The 14,181-nt window shown below is 37.2% G+C and overlaps 1 pseudogene; it reads right to left on the bottom strand.

Moving 5' to 3' along the window:
• Positions 1–6,596: 6,596 nt before the first annotated feature.
• LOC117018087 (receptor of activated protein C kinase 1-like) lies at positions 6,597–8,725 on the bottom strand (annotated as a pseudogene).
• Positions 8,726–14,181: the final 5,456 nt, after the last annotated feature.

Raw genomic sequence — 14,181 nt, 5'->3', positions numbered from 1 at the left:
CCGGTCCTGCTTCCACAGCTCCCTCCCCTTAGCCGGAACTAGTTGGTTTGTGAATCTGTTTGTGCGGTCCACAGTTCTCAGAACAGCAAATATTCTGTTCTTTTGATCTGACAGTGCTACTCTTCCACTTCTGGCACCAGGCAGGTGGGGGCGGGGCGAGCTCTGGGAGGGTATGAAGGGGTCGGCTAGTCTCAGTACCTAAGGCTTCCGTTCTCTGCTCAGCATTGAGGGCTTAAACCACCGTTTTCAGCCTTTTTCCCTTAGTCTTTTCTCCGAGGTCTCTGCCGTGAGCGTTGTTTTCAGCTGTGTTATATGCTCCCCCCTCAGCTCTGTGGGCCATAAGCGGAGCCCTAGCAGTCCAAGTTCTTCCCTCTCCCGCAGCTGCGGTAGTTCTGGGATGCAGCGAGCTCGGAGCACTGAACTAGGTCTGCGTCCTGCGCCTGCTCGGCTCCGTCTCCACACTTCTCCCTTCCCTCCTCCCCCGCTTGCGATTTGCCCACCTATAGGTGAATTCAGTAGTGGGCCTCTTCGTCTTGCCTGTCTGCTGTGCAGGGAGTCCTTTGTGGAGTTATTGTTGTTCGATTAGTTGTAAATTCCAGGGGAGCTTTACAGAGGCTCACCTCACACCGCCATTTTGATGACCTAGTCGTCTTTGATATTCTTAAATTCCACAGTCATTGAGATAAAGTTTCACTGAATTTCCATGGGTTTGTTCTCACCCACTGGCCTGGATGTGTCTTGCCAGTGTATGTCGAATAGCTCTACTTCTTGCTCCCTAGGTCCAGTCATCAAAAGGCAATTGGGTTCTTTGCCTGTGGACTAGGTTACGATCTGAGTTTACTCACTCCAGAGGTAAGACAGTGAAGGCATATTACTGGCCTTGCCAAGTGCAAGAAACCTCTGACTGATGACCTTCACAAGCCATTAGAACAAGTATGCAGCAACTAAGCCTTGACCACGTTAATAATTACAAACTGGGTGTCATGGATTATAGTGATTTGTTCAAGCAAGGAAACCACATCTGGAACTGCTGCAGCAATTTGAGTCTTTTGTGATAAGACACTGTTATTCTCCAAAAGTGACATATTTTTTTGTACAGGCCAAATAGGCAGGCTGACTTGGAATGCAGTAGGAAGGTATTTCATATAAAGGTTGGTGAAGATGTAGGGCGATGGGGAGCTTTATCAATGTTTGGGCATACACACTTGCACAACTCAGCAGACCAACCTTGCAGTATGCAGTAAAACTGTCCTTTGATCCAGCATTATAATTGCATACATATGATTTTATATATGTGTAAAAGTTATAAATGTATAAAATTATATATGTATCCCAAATATATTACTTCATAAATTTGTGAGGAATGGGCAAGTCTGAATTCTGAAAATATAATTCTTAGAGACTTTGTTACATTGATGCTATTTAAAAGTAACACATAAGATCACATAGAGATAGAAGAAAAAAGTCCTTGCAAACAGTATGCTAACATTTAATTTTTATTATTAAATCTGTGTAAATAGGAAGAAAAAAAGGCTAAGAAAATATAAACCAGAATGTTAAAATGGTTATCTTAAGTTAAAGGAATTTTAAGCTCTAGATTTTTTTCTTTTTTTCATCTTGATCACATATTTTAAATTAAATTTAGTGGATGATATTGGTTAATAGAATTATATAGGTTTCAAGTGTACAATTCTATAATAAATCATCTGTATATTGCATTGTGTGTTCACCACCCAGATTCAGTTTTCCTTCTGTCACCATATAATTGACCTCTCTACCCTTTTCTATCTCACCCCAATCCCCCTTTCCCTCTGGTAAACACCATACTATTATCTGTGTCTATGAAATTTCATTTGTCTGATGTTTTCAGTTTTATATCCCACATATGAATGAAGTCATATGGTTCTCAACTTTTTCTGTCTGACTTATTTCACTTAGCATAATAATCTCAAGATCCATCCATGTTGTCACAAATGACAGTATTTCATCTTTTCTTATGGCAGAGTAGTATTCTATTGGGTATATGTAACACATCTTCTTTATCCAATCATTTAATGAAGGACACTTTTGTTGTTTCCATCTTGGCCATCATGAATAATACTGAAATGAACATTGGAGAACATATATCTTTATGAATAAGTGTTTTCAAATTTTTCAGGTAGATAACCAGAGGAGTGATTGCTGGTTTGTACGGTAATTATATTCTTAATTTTTTAAGGAACCTCCATATTGTTTTCCACAGTGGCTGTACCAATTTACATTCCTACCAGCAGTGCATGAGGGTTTCTTTTTCTCCACAACCTCTCTAACACTTGTCTTGTTGATAATACTTGTCTTGTTCATAATAGCCATTCTAACAGGTGTGAGGTGATATATCTCATTGTGGTTTTGATTTGCATTTCCCTAATAGCTAGTGTTGTTTAGTATCTTTTCATGTATTTGTTGGCCATTTGTGTATCTTCTTGGGAGAAATGTCCCTTGAGGTCCTCTGCCCATTTTTTAATTGGATTGTTGTTATTGTTATTGCTGTTGAGTTGTATGAGTTCCTTATATATTTTGGATATTAGCCCTTTATTGGAAGTGTTATTTGCAAATATCTTCTCCCAATTGGTTGATTAGTTCTTTGTTTTGTTGACAATTTCTTTTGCCTTGCAGAAGCTTTTAAATTTCTTATAGTCCTATTCATTTATTTTTGCTTTTACTTCCCTTTCCTTTGAGGTCAAATTCATAAAATCATCTTTGAACCCAAAGTCCGTAAGTTTAGTACCTATGTTTTTTTCTATGCATTTTGTTGTTTCAGGTCTTATATTTAGGTCTTTGATCACATATTTTTAAGTAAGAGTTATATTTAAACACGAAAATATAATGGAAAGAAATATGAAAAAATATATTGAGTATGTAACTGTGGAAAATGACAGGAAATAGGAATATATGAAAAGTAGAAACAAATGGGATGTGACAGAGTCTGAATAAATATAAAGACAATATTTTGCCACTCACTTAAAAAGAGTCATTAAGTCTTCCAGAATGTTTTATGTGTGTCTGATGTTTGTGTAGGATCTCAAAGCTTTCAGTAGTTCTTTTCCAGAAGCTGTTTAAGAAGTGTTTTCTTTTTTCAAGAAAAGCAATCAGCTTTTCAGTTTTATATCCCACATATGAGTGAAGTCATATTTTTTGATTACTAAAAATTGTTACAGATTTAACAAATTTTAGTAATCAAAAAGTATGTCACATTGTTTTGTTATTTGCTTAGTGAAGGAAAAGAAGTTTACAGCTCAATTTAAAAGCTTATTAGTGATGATATTAACCTGGTTAATTTCAGTGTAGATTGACACTAAATAACACAAGGTAATTATACGCTTCATCTTCCAATATCTGAGCAAACTATCTATAGTAAGCATATGTTCCAAATTGTTACAGATGCTCTCATATCAAACAAGTTTACATGAAAAATTATGTAGAATATTTGAAAATAAATTGGGGTATTTAATTTATTTTTGCTCCTTTTAAGAAAACTCACTTGATCTGATATATGTCCATTCTCAGACTAGAAAGCTTTCCTTGGACACATATAGGAACTTATTTAAAATATATGCAAATATTTTGTTCTTTAAAACATATGATCCCATCCAGAAACCTTGCCTCTTTATTATCTTTTGAACAAACTCCAACCATCTATCCCTGGGATTCAAAACTCTCTAGAGTCAGTCTCAATACACTTTTAAAATTTTATGTATATATTTTCCTTCCTCCACCCCAAATACCTACATTCCTTCCATACTTGGCATTTTCTTAACATTCTATTTTCCCTGTCAGTTTCTTAGCCCAGAATATTCTTCCTCTCTATCTCCACCTGTCACAGTCCTTCCATCTTCCAAGAACTATCTTATGTCATCTGCTCCACAGTGTCGTCTCTAATTTTAGATTGTGCTCATTATTCAGATATTTTAAGGTATCTGAATAATACTTTTGACTTAGAGGGTAGATTTTTCTAACAAAAAGTAGATGACAGTGACCTCAATGTTTAAAACACCTATTCAAATAAGTGATTCTCTTAAAAAAGAAAAGTAAGAACAGTAACTATCATGGCATTCATTTTTCTTCTCTTGGGCAAAAACTTGCCACTTTGTTGCACTGGTGATTTTCACGAGCGTGTAGGAAATGTTTTCAATTCACTATAATATGTGTCATATAACAAGGTAAGGAGAAAAAATCCAGCTGACTGCTAACGTAAGACATGATTTTCTTCTGAAGTAAAGAAGAATTAAGGCTGCAGACCAGAAACCTTATCAAGTATATGATGTACCACTCTTCTTGGAGCATTTGCAGGGAAGAGTTGGCATTAGATCTTGCTATCAAAATTACTCATACGATTCTCACTATATTGGGAGTATAGCAACCACATAGGTTGTGGGATAAAGTACATCCTTACTCTTCATGTCAGAAATGGGAATAACTTTTTTCATTCTGTCCTGGAAATGAATAACTATAGTTGGCAGATCTCTCCAACTGGAGGCAGCCTGAAATGACTACCAGATATACTCAGGCTGGGAGATCAGTTCTAAGGCTTTCTGAGACGACTTAGAAAGGTGGGTGATTGTGAGGTTTTAAGGGTTTTCTTCAGTAAGTGGGTGTCAAGGGGCTCTGTGTTTTTCACAGCTGGTCCAGAATTGATCCAGCCCATTTCAGGCAGTTAGCTCTGTAATGAAAAAGATCGAAGGACAACGGAAGGAATGATTTTGCTTTTTTAATCCTGGGTATTTTTATTGTTTGCTCACGTCATAACCTAATGATACAGTATTGACGAATAATTGCTAAATATCTAATCATCAATAGAGACTTTCTAGATGGTTAATTATATTTTGAATTTTGTTTTTATGAAATTCTAGGAATTTTTTAATACAAGGGAAAAAAAGCAAATTAACATTTGGGGTTACTAACAACATTATCCACCACAGTCTGAATGAATAATTAGGTTTATGAGATTAAGATATCATTACTTATAAATAATATAGTGCATTTTTCCAGTGAGCATAATGGCATGCAGTCTATCCAAATTACCAATTATTAGCCATATGTTTATTGCTTAAATTTTCGAATCTTGTATATATTCATATAAAAATTCTTAAAACAAAAGCAAATATTTTAATAACTGTTTCAAAAACAAATGGCAAACAAAAATGTATTAAAGACATTTGACTAAAAAAAACTAATGTTTAGAAAATTACTATTTTCATAGCAGTGTAATATTAAATATAGAATAATGTAGAATAAACACATACCATAGAATACTATTTTCATGGTAAACTTTATATTAGGTATTGTTTGAGTTTATTGTTTTATTCATTTTCTAGTATATGGACAATGCTTAGTAATTTTAAGAGAGAATCACACTAATTTACTAGTATAAGATTTGCAATTTCTGTGTACCTACAAACCACACATGATGATGTTATTTACTCTTCTTTGGGCATTTTTATTTGAGAGTTAAGGGAAACTTTAAAACAACTCCTACACTGCGGTTTGTGATTAAAATTATATTTCTCTGAAGAGTGAGAATTCTATAAATGATGAGCCTTGTTGATGTTACTAGAGATACAAAAGAGATGATACACCATTAAATTCCAATCTATTGTGAGGCCTTTAATTCTGGTGGGGAAGATTTATTTTTTAATTTCCATTATTTTTGTTCCTTTTTCATAATCTTCAACATACACTTTCTGAATGCCTACCATATTCGAGTCTAAAATTAGGGAGAAAGAATGCAAAGTCCTATTTGCACAGCCCTTCATTTGTGTCCCGTCATCAAGTCACTGTTTCAGGGGTAACGTTGCTACCTCCCATCAGTTCAGGAGGAAGGGCTCAGATAATCATTTTGCTTGAAAGTTAAAATTGGTTTAGTTTGATGTTTTGCTGTATCAACATTTACACTCAAAGACACTCTTAAAATCTTCCTAGAAATGTTGTGCCAGATTTGCTTGCCACTGAGGATTACTGTTCTGCATTTGATCAATCATTCATTTAATACATGTTTATTAAACATATTTGTATGCTAAACAAAGTTCAAGATTTTCGGATGTCAAACACATAAAAGGTTCTTTGCCCTTGAGCTGCTTGCAAGTAGTCAGATGTAAAGAAATTTTTATTATACATAACTGCTACACTGGATATGTGAACAAAGTGCTGTTAGGTCATCGAATAAGTAGCATGGAGGGGTACCTGATCACCAAAATAGGCTTGTTTTCATCAGGTAATGTCTCACTTAGAAATAGTAATTATAATAGGTAACATTTATTAGGTACTCACTAAGTACCAAACATTGTTCTAACCATGTCATAAATAATATTAATCCTACTATTCTTACCCAGTTTACATCACTGGGATAAAAGAACACAGCTTCTATACCTGTGGTTCTCACACTGTGCACCCAGGTGCACCTTGGGCCCCATAGCCACCTCATGGGCAGCATGGTATGTATTAACTTTTGAAGGGAAACACAGTGATGCCCAATAACTGTCCGATGTTGTATGAAATACTAGCTTGAGGTACTTCACAATTTCTACATTGTGTTGCACTAAATTTTTTAAAAATTAAAATCATCTTTGCAAAGTTGGACTTTCACCAGTAGCTGTGATAAAAAGCACATACTGCAAAAACCAAAATGGAACAGAAAAACAGGGTGACTGGCCATATCCAATCTGACTGCATGGTTTGAGAAACTGTGCAGTACTCAGCAGGCATACACATCTCCTTAGTAATTATAGTTATATAATAATAAAATTTTAAACTTTTTCTTTCAATTTCTGTGCATTGCTTTATCAAATAATAATTGGGTAGGGTATAAAAATCTAAGTTGTTGGGCCTAACTACTTAATAAAGGAAACTGTTTAATTTTTGTTCTGTTTCATTTTGTTTGTTTTGGTCCTGGTGACCTTTTTTTTTTTGCAAGTCAGAAAAGCAGTTTTTTATTTCTAGAGCTCTGCCATGTATTTCTAGCAAGGCTGGTGGTCACCTGCCACACCCACACCCTGTTGTCCACGTAGGCGGCAAAGCCTGGCCATCAGCAGACCAGGTCAGAGGGTGCAGTAGGGTGGCTCTGCCTTGCTGCTGGGACTGATAACTTCTCGCCTCAATTCATCTTCCGTGATCTTGCCCTCCAAGTCCCACATCTTGGTGCCGGGGCCATTGGAAGCACAGAATCAGCAGCGGTTGGCACTGAAGCACAGGGTGCAGATGATGTCCCCACCATCAGGCTATAAAGGTGCTTGCCTTGGTTGATGTCCCACAGCATGACCTTCCATCCTTTCCTCCAGAAGCACGGAGGGATCCATCTGGAGAGACAATGACATGTTCAGGCACCCTGTGTGGCCGATGTGATTGGTCTTCAGCTTGCAGTTCACCAGGTTCCCCAACTTGGCCACCTTGTCCCAGCCACAGGACATGATGATGGCATTGCTGCTCTTGGGTGAGAAGTGGACGCAAGACACCAGGCCGACTGGCTGTCATCCTGGACGGTGTATTTGCATCCACCCAGAGTATCCCATAGCTTGGTGATTTTATGTTGGGAGCCAGAGACCATCTGCCAGTTGTTGGAGAAAGCCACACTCCCACACCCTTGGTGTGACACACAAATCAGTGTGGCGGTTCCCACGGTGACATCCCACAGACCAAGGGTTCCATCCCAGGAGCCAGAGAGGGGAGAACGGCCATCTAAACAGATGCCCACATGTAAAGAGCATATAAAATATACATGTTGGATGGAGGTTTGCAGAACAAGTTATTTACTAGTAGGGACAGGACTATGGCTGCACATGTGTGGGACTGATAAGAGTGAAGTGAAAAATATGTTTTTGTGTGAAACTGAGCATAACAAAATTGATAAACACGTTCAACAAAAAACTTCTGGTTATCACCCAAGAGGTAAACAAGTCCAAGGAAAAGAGGATAAAAGCAGAGCTTCAGAGCACTGCCATGAGTGCTCCGACTAGGACCCTCTGCGAGGCTCTGAGCCAGACACTCCAGAACGATCCTCCTGGAAGGTCGTCTAGGTGATCTGACAGAGTCCTCTGCGAGGTGCAAGCCGTGATACCAGGACTCTCCGAAGCTCTACCCTGCAAGATCAGCTCGCCTCAGACCCGTCGTCTGAGCCCAGTCGTCTCTACTGTACCAGGACCTTCTCCATGCCGATTGACTCTAGGACTTGGTTTGTTATTAAATTCTATTCTATTCTGTGTAACCTTCTGTGCTGACCAGAGCATTGGCCTCTGGAGGGACATTGGCTCCCAGATAAAGCTGTTACTCTCTCTCTATCTGACCCTGTGTGCCGGGACTTTGTTCCCCACTCACCTCACGAGTACCACGCGGGGACGTAGGGCCTGCCGAGAGGTTAATGTCCCCTTGACTTTCAGGAATAGACTGAAATGTGGAGACTGCCATTCCAGGCACTCACAACCACATCGCCAACAAAATGGGAGTGACCTGAAAGAACACGGGGTGGGATGCTGCGGTTGGTCCCATCCTTGGTCACTTCCACGTGGTGCTGGTCTTGTGTGCGAGGCAGACAGTATCATGTCTGGGAACTGGGGAGTGGTAGCAACCTGGGTCACCCAGTCATTGTGGCTGCTGAGGGTGCCACGAGGGTCATCCGTTCAGTCGCAGCAGCTGCAGGAGTGGGTCCCCAAAGCGACGAGCATGGTTCTAGAGAGCTCGGAGAGGCCAGCAGCATGGCCGCTCCCGCTTCAGCCCTGCAGTATAAAAGGGGTCCTTGGTGACTTTTTAAAAAGTGCCTGAGATGCTAAAGGTGCTGTGGACTGAGAAAATTTAAGAACCTCTGCTCTAGAGAATTTCTCTTTAGAAAATGCCTCCAAATGCCTACTTTAAATCCTATGTAAACAAAAGCAATTTAAATACACAGAATTAATTAAATACACTTTACCTCCATTCCTTGCCTTCTATTAGTAACACAGTCATTCCAGGGTTGTACTGAGAGGCCAAAAGATACACATTAATGTTATAACTGTTTTCTTTCATTAAACAATAGAAATAAATCTGGTTCAGTGCATCCATAGTCAATCTCACTGTGCATGTGTGTATGGGAACATTACAGAATTACTCACATCCCACTCACGTAAACGATCTGTATAGCAAGAAAAGAAAAAATACACGTAGCCAAATTCAATTTACAAGTTAGTCCCAGGTAGTCATTTCAGTTGTCCCTTTAGTTTTCATTTTGTTCCATTCACATATTTACTCAATCTTCCACAAGCTTCTGTACTTTCCCCTTACTGATCTCTAGGGAATGTGCATCAGGGGAGCAGGCTAGCTCCATGGAGTCATTTGGTCGTCCTGGCCATGCAATGCTTCTCATCCACCTGTGCTCTGATCAGCCTGCCAGCACCTGGACTGAACTGGGGTATCAGCATACATGTCTGGTCCGGCCTCTCTTTGCCTGCTCAGAGACTGGCAGCCTTTCCTCATCTCCCTTGGCTCCCACCAGTGCCCTGGGCCCACTGAGCCTCTCCCATGTCCTCCATCCTGCATGTGGCCTAGTAAAGCCCATCACAGACCTGCTGGGGAACAAACCAGCTGCTTTCAGCTGCTCCTTCTAAGATCAGAGACCTTCTGGGTCCTGTCCATAATAAAGCAAAACAAGAGAAATTCGTGAAAGCTGAACTTTGTTCTCCTTAACATGAATCTCTGTGTATTATTTTCTGTCTCTCTCCCTCTTTTACTGTTCTTCACTTAATACCTTTGGACCAAACAGCAGGAGCAGAGTTTACCTTATCCACGTGGTGGTATCCTGTTACAGTCTCGGGCCTTCTGTGAAGGGTTAATGGAAATCAGGTTGTGGAAGAGAGAAATGAGCTTACAGATAAGGGACCTTACATTATTTTATAACCAGGGATATAAAGTAGAAGCCATGTCAAGACTGGCAAGAGGGATGGAGAAGTGGAATGGGTGGCCCCACAACTGTGTGTGTTGGTTTAGAAACAGGAGGGATTTCTTGGCTGTGGTGGTGCCTCCTAAGAAGCAAAGGACCAAAGCCCACATGGGCCTCCCAAGCTTGGAATACTGGTGCCGGGAAGAGGAGCCCCCACAAAATCTGGCCGAAAAACAGTGGTGATCCAACCATCAGGGTGAAGGGATTAAGAAGTCAAATTGGTAGTTACAAAGTAATCATGGGATGTAAAATAAAGCATAGGGAATATAGTCAATAATATTATAATAACCGTGTATAGGACCAAGATTAGTCAGGGGATTACTTCTTAAATTATATAAATGTCTAACCACTATGTTATACCTCCAAAATCAATAGAAATTAATATTGAATGTCAACTGTAATGAAAAAAATTTTAAAAGGGGAAAAAATGTAAAGGGAAATAAGAGATTCTAATTTCCAGGTATAAAGAAGTAAGTCATGGAGATGTAATATAATAAATATTATGATAGCATGGTATGGTGTCAGATGGTTGCTGGACTTATCATGGTGATCACCTCTTTAGGTATATAAATGTTGAATAACTATGGTGCACACCTGAAACTAATATAATATTTTATGTTAGTATGTTTTTAATAACATTTTTTTAAAAAGTACCATTAAAACCATATAAAGACTACAAATTTAAAAAATAAAGAAAGAAAGGAAAGAAGGAAGGAAGGAAAGAAGGAAGGAAGGAAGGAAGAAAGGAAGGAAGGAAGGAAGGAAGGAAGGAAGGAAGGAAGGAAGGAAGGAAAAAAGAAAGGAAGGAAGGAAAGAGGGGAAATATTTAGGTTGTAAGTCTTTGCATTTTAGGTTTCTGCCAAACAAAAAAAATGAGAATGGTTTTGACTAAAAATTATTCCTACATGTAGTAGGGCACAGAGGACTGAAGCACAATATGAAGGACATTTATTTTCAGGGAAAGAAGTTTAAAATATATGTAACTGCACTGATGACTCTGGGAAAAGTAGTGAGGTAAATAGTTTTATTCAATCTCCTTTGATTTTTCTTTTATAACAACCAAATTTATGTACCCAGTGCTTTATTCTGTTGACTGAATTATCCCATTCTCCCCAGCCCCTTCTCCAATTCTCTGCTCCTGATTTTAGCTACCAACCTGTTTTTAAACTCTATGGATGCCATGTTACATGATCAGAATTTTTCTGCTCCACTCTTGATACTATGTAAGGAGTCCTATCTAGGTAACATATTTCCAGGTATCTTTTGTAATATGGAATAAACAAATTTGCATATTAAGTGGAATCTTTTTAAACAATGTCTTAATAATCTTTAACAGTGATTCTAATGATGGTATATTCATACACCATCAGATGTGGAGAATAAATTCTTACCGTGAGCTCCTTCAGCAACTCTCAATACACATCATATAGAAAACTGCACATTTAACTTAAGCTGACCCTATTTACTAGTTCATGTTTTCTCAAAGTATCAGTTTACTTTGAAACCAATGAAAATGTTACTCCAGGATGGAGATTAGAGACCCAGGAAAGCAAACGTTGCATTTCATTGTCTGTCTACTAACTTGTACAACACTGGCAATGAAATGTGATAGAAAAACACCAGTCACAGAATTAGGCAGCTTTTTATATAACTACTTGCATGTAACTGGATAAACCCATCCCTCTTTCAGAGTGGCATTTTCCTTATTTGCATAAGACAAAGTTCAAGCAAATGATGTTTTTTTTCTTTAAACAGCTATGATTCTATTTTTACCATATTTTAACATTATTTTCAAAACATAGTCTTTGTGAAATTATTACAAAAATTATTACACTGTTAGGGAATGGGTGTTTAAATTAAGTGTCATATATTAAATACTTCTATTAAACACATGAAGAGAAGGCATCACCTGAATTCTATCCTTTATGGTCACTGCACATGTTAAAGGCCATTGAACAATACAGTTCTTAGTGTCTGATCAAACAAATTAAATATATGGAACCAGGAGGCCTTGTCTTTATTGTTTTTAAGCTAGGCTATAAAATAAATCTATCCTTTATGAATCTTATTTTGATTGCACTGTGGTTTCCTGCAAATGGGGCATTGGTGCATGTAAACAAAATCATTCCACTTAGCAGAGCACATAGCTCAGAGCCTCTGTGCTGTTTTCAGTGACCTGAAAAGTACTAAGACAGCAATGTTCCAAAAATGGCTTTCCTAGCATATTTGTGGAGAGAAAGAACCTTCCTTATCTCTATCAGTTTAAGATCCATCTACTTCCTCCAAGAAAACTATTACAAGAGAAAAGGAAATATTGAGTTCTGTTTCATAACCATTTCATTTGGGAGGTTGTGCAAAATAAAAGGGAAAATGGATTGGTAACATCTTTACTATGACGTAAAACAAAAAATTAAGAACTTAAAAGAGGAAGACAATTTTACCAGTTTATTGAAAATTCTATTCACAATCATACTACTTTTGTAAACAATATGTCACTTATTTGATGTACCCACAAATAATTTTTTTGCACTAGTCTCATAAACATTGGCATTGGTGTCTTTAGCTTTCATAAATAGGAAAACAAAAAATAAACACAAATGCATTAGATGGTTTTATTGCTTACTAAATAGATAATGTAGAAAAAGTTTATTGCAACATATTTGTATGTTAAAATAGATTTATAGTCATTACATTCAGTAAAGTAATTTTTCTTATTTTATGGGCACATTAAAGGTATAATCCAACTATATAAATATCCACATTTTTAGGAATTCATTAAGATGTTTTAATATTTCTTAATGGAAAAAGTTAAACTAATTTGAAAATGTGTTCTTATAGAATCACACTTCAATTTTGTTTTGTTTAATTTTGAATTTAAAGTTCTAATATATTTTCCTGTTCAACATCAGACATGTTGGAACATATAAAATAAAATATCTATTTTGGATTCATAAAATTAATAAATGAGATTCATTTGTAAATGACTATTTTTACAAATCTACATGTTGATGGATTGAGGACCCAGGTACAATGGTACCTCGGTTTTTGAATGTAATCCATTCCAGAAGACCGTTCACGTTCTGAAACGTTGGAAAACAGCTGACAGCTAGGCCTCAAGATTTTCCACTCAGCGGAAGCCGTGTGACACATTCAACTTCTGAGGCGTGTTCGAAATCCCGCAGCATTTACTTCCGGGTTTATGGGTTCGTAAACCAAAATGTTCACCAATGGAGACGTTCGAAAATCAAGGTACTACTGTACATCTATCTGGCTTAGCAAAGTAAAGGAAGAAATCTCAATCAAAGCCTTAAAGCCAATCAATTTTTCTAACTTTGATGTTTTAAAGCTTCATAATTTATACCTAATACTGTAGTTTGTACAATTGAAGAGATTGTGTAAACACCCAAGACATTTATCTTTAATGTTCCCATTTATGCAAAGGAAGAAGCTTTACATATTTAATTTATATACACAAATTTCTGACACTTGACATAGACTTGAAGTTTTATATGCTACCCTTTAAGACACCACTTTAAGAAGCTAGAATTCATGTCACTTTAATAACTGTTCATTTATTAAAATTTTATTTTTACTTTTTTATTAATAAGTAGAACTCTATTATCTCGTTCAGTAAACCTAATTTTCTATGTTAAAGCAAGGAATTTTTTAAAATCCTTTATTTCTGTTACCTCCATGTGATTGATTTAGGTTTTGCATGTTGTTAGGGCTCTCTGCTCTGCATTTCTATTTTAGTAAATGTTAATGTTTGTTCTTTATTAAATTAAGCTATAGCTGTGTTCTCAAATGAATATCTGATTAGTGTTTAGAAACCTAGTAAGGACACTTTCTCTTCTCTCTTTATTCAACCCAGCTTTTTATTCCCCTTTAATGTTGGACCTCTATAAATATTTATCTGTATTTTAAATATACTTGTGGTTATCTTCAAGGCTACCTTATTTAGTAAGTCAGTCAATATAAGCACTTCATTTATTTTAATTGTATTAATTCACCTCCTCAAAGAAAGAAGGTGAAGCTTCCATCTGTCTCTATTAATTTTGTTTTACTTCAAGGATGTGACAAAGACATTTTTACCATATAGTTGTGAAATGCACAAGTATGGTAACCCAAGTTCACTTCCATGCCTACTCACTTCCTCATAAAATACCCTACCAACAAATGGAGAGCTTAAAGATGAGTGACACTAATGGGCTCAGAATCCTCATTTTCAGTCTCTATTTAAG

The sequence above is a fragment of the Rhinolophus ferrumequinum genome, chromosome 26 (assembly GCF_004115265.2).
Source record: "Rhinolophus ferrumequinum isolate MPI-CBG mRhiFer1 chromosome 26, mRhiFer1_v1.p, whole genome shotgun sequence".
NCBI lineage: Eukaryota > Metazoa > Chordata > Mammalia > Chiroptera > Rhinolophidae > Rhinolophus > Rhinolophus ferrumequinum.
This window is presented reverse-complemented; position numbering and strand designations above follow the sequence as displayed.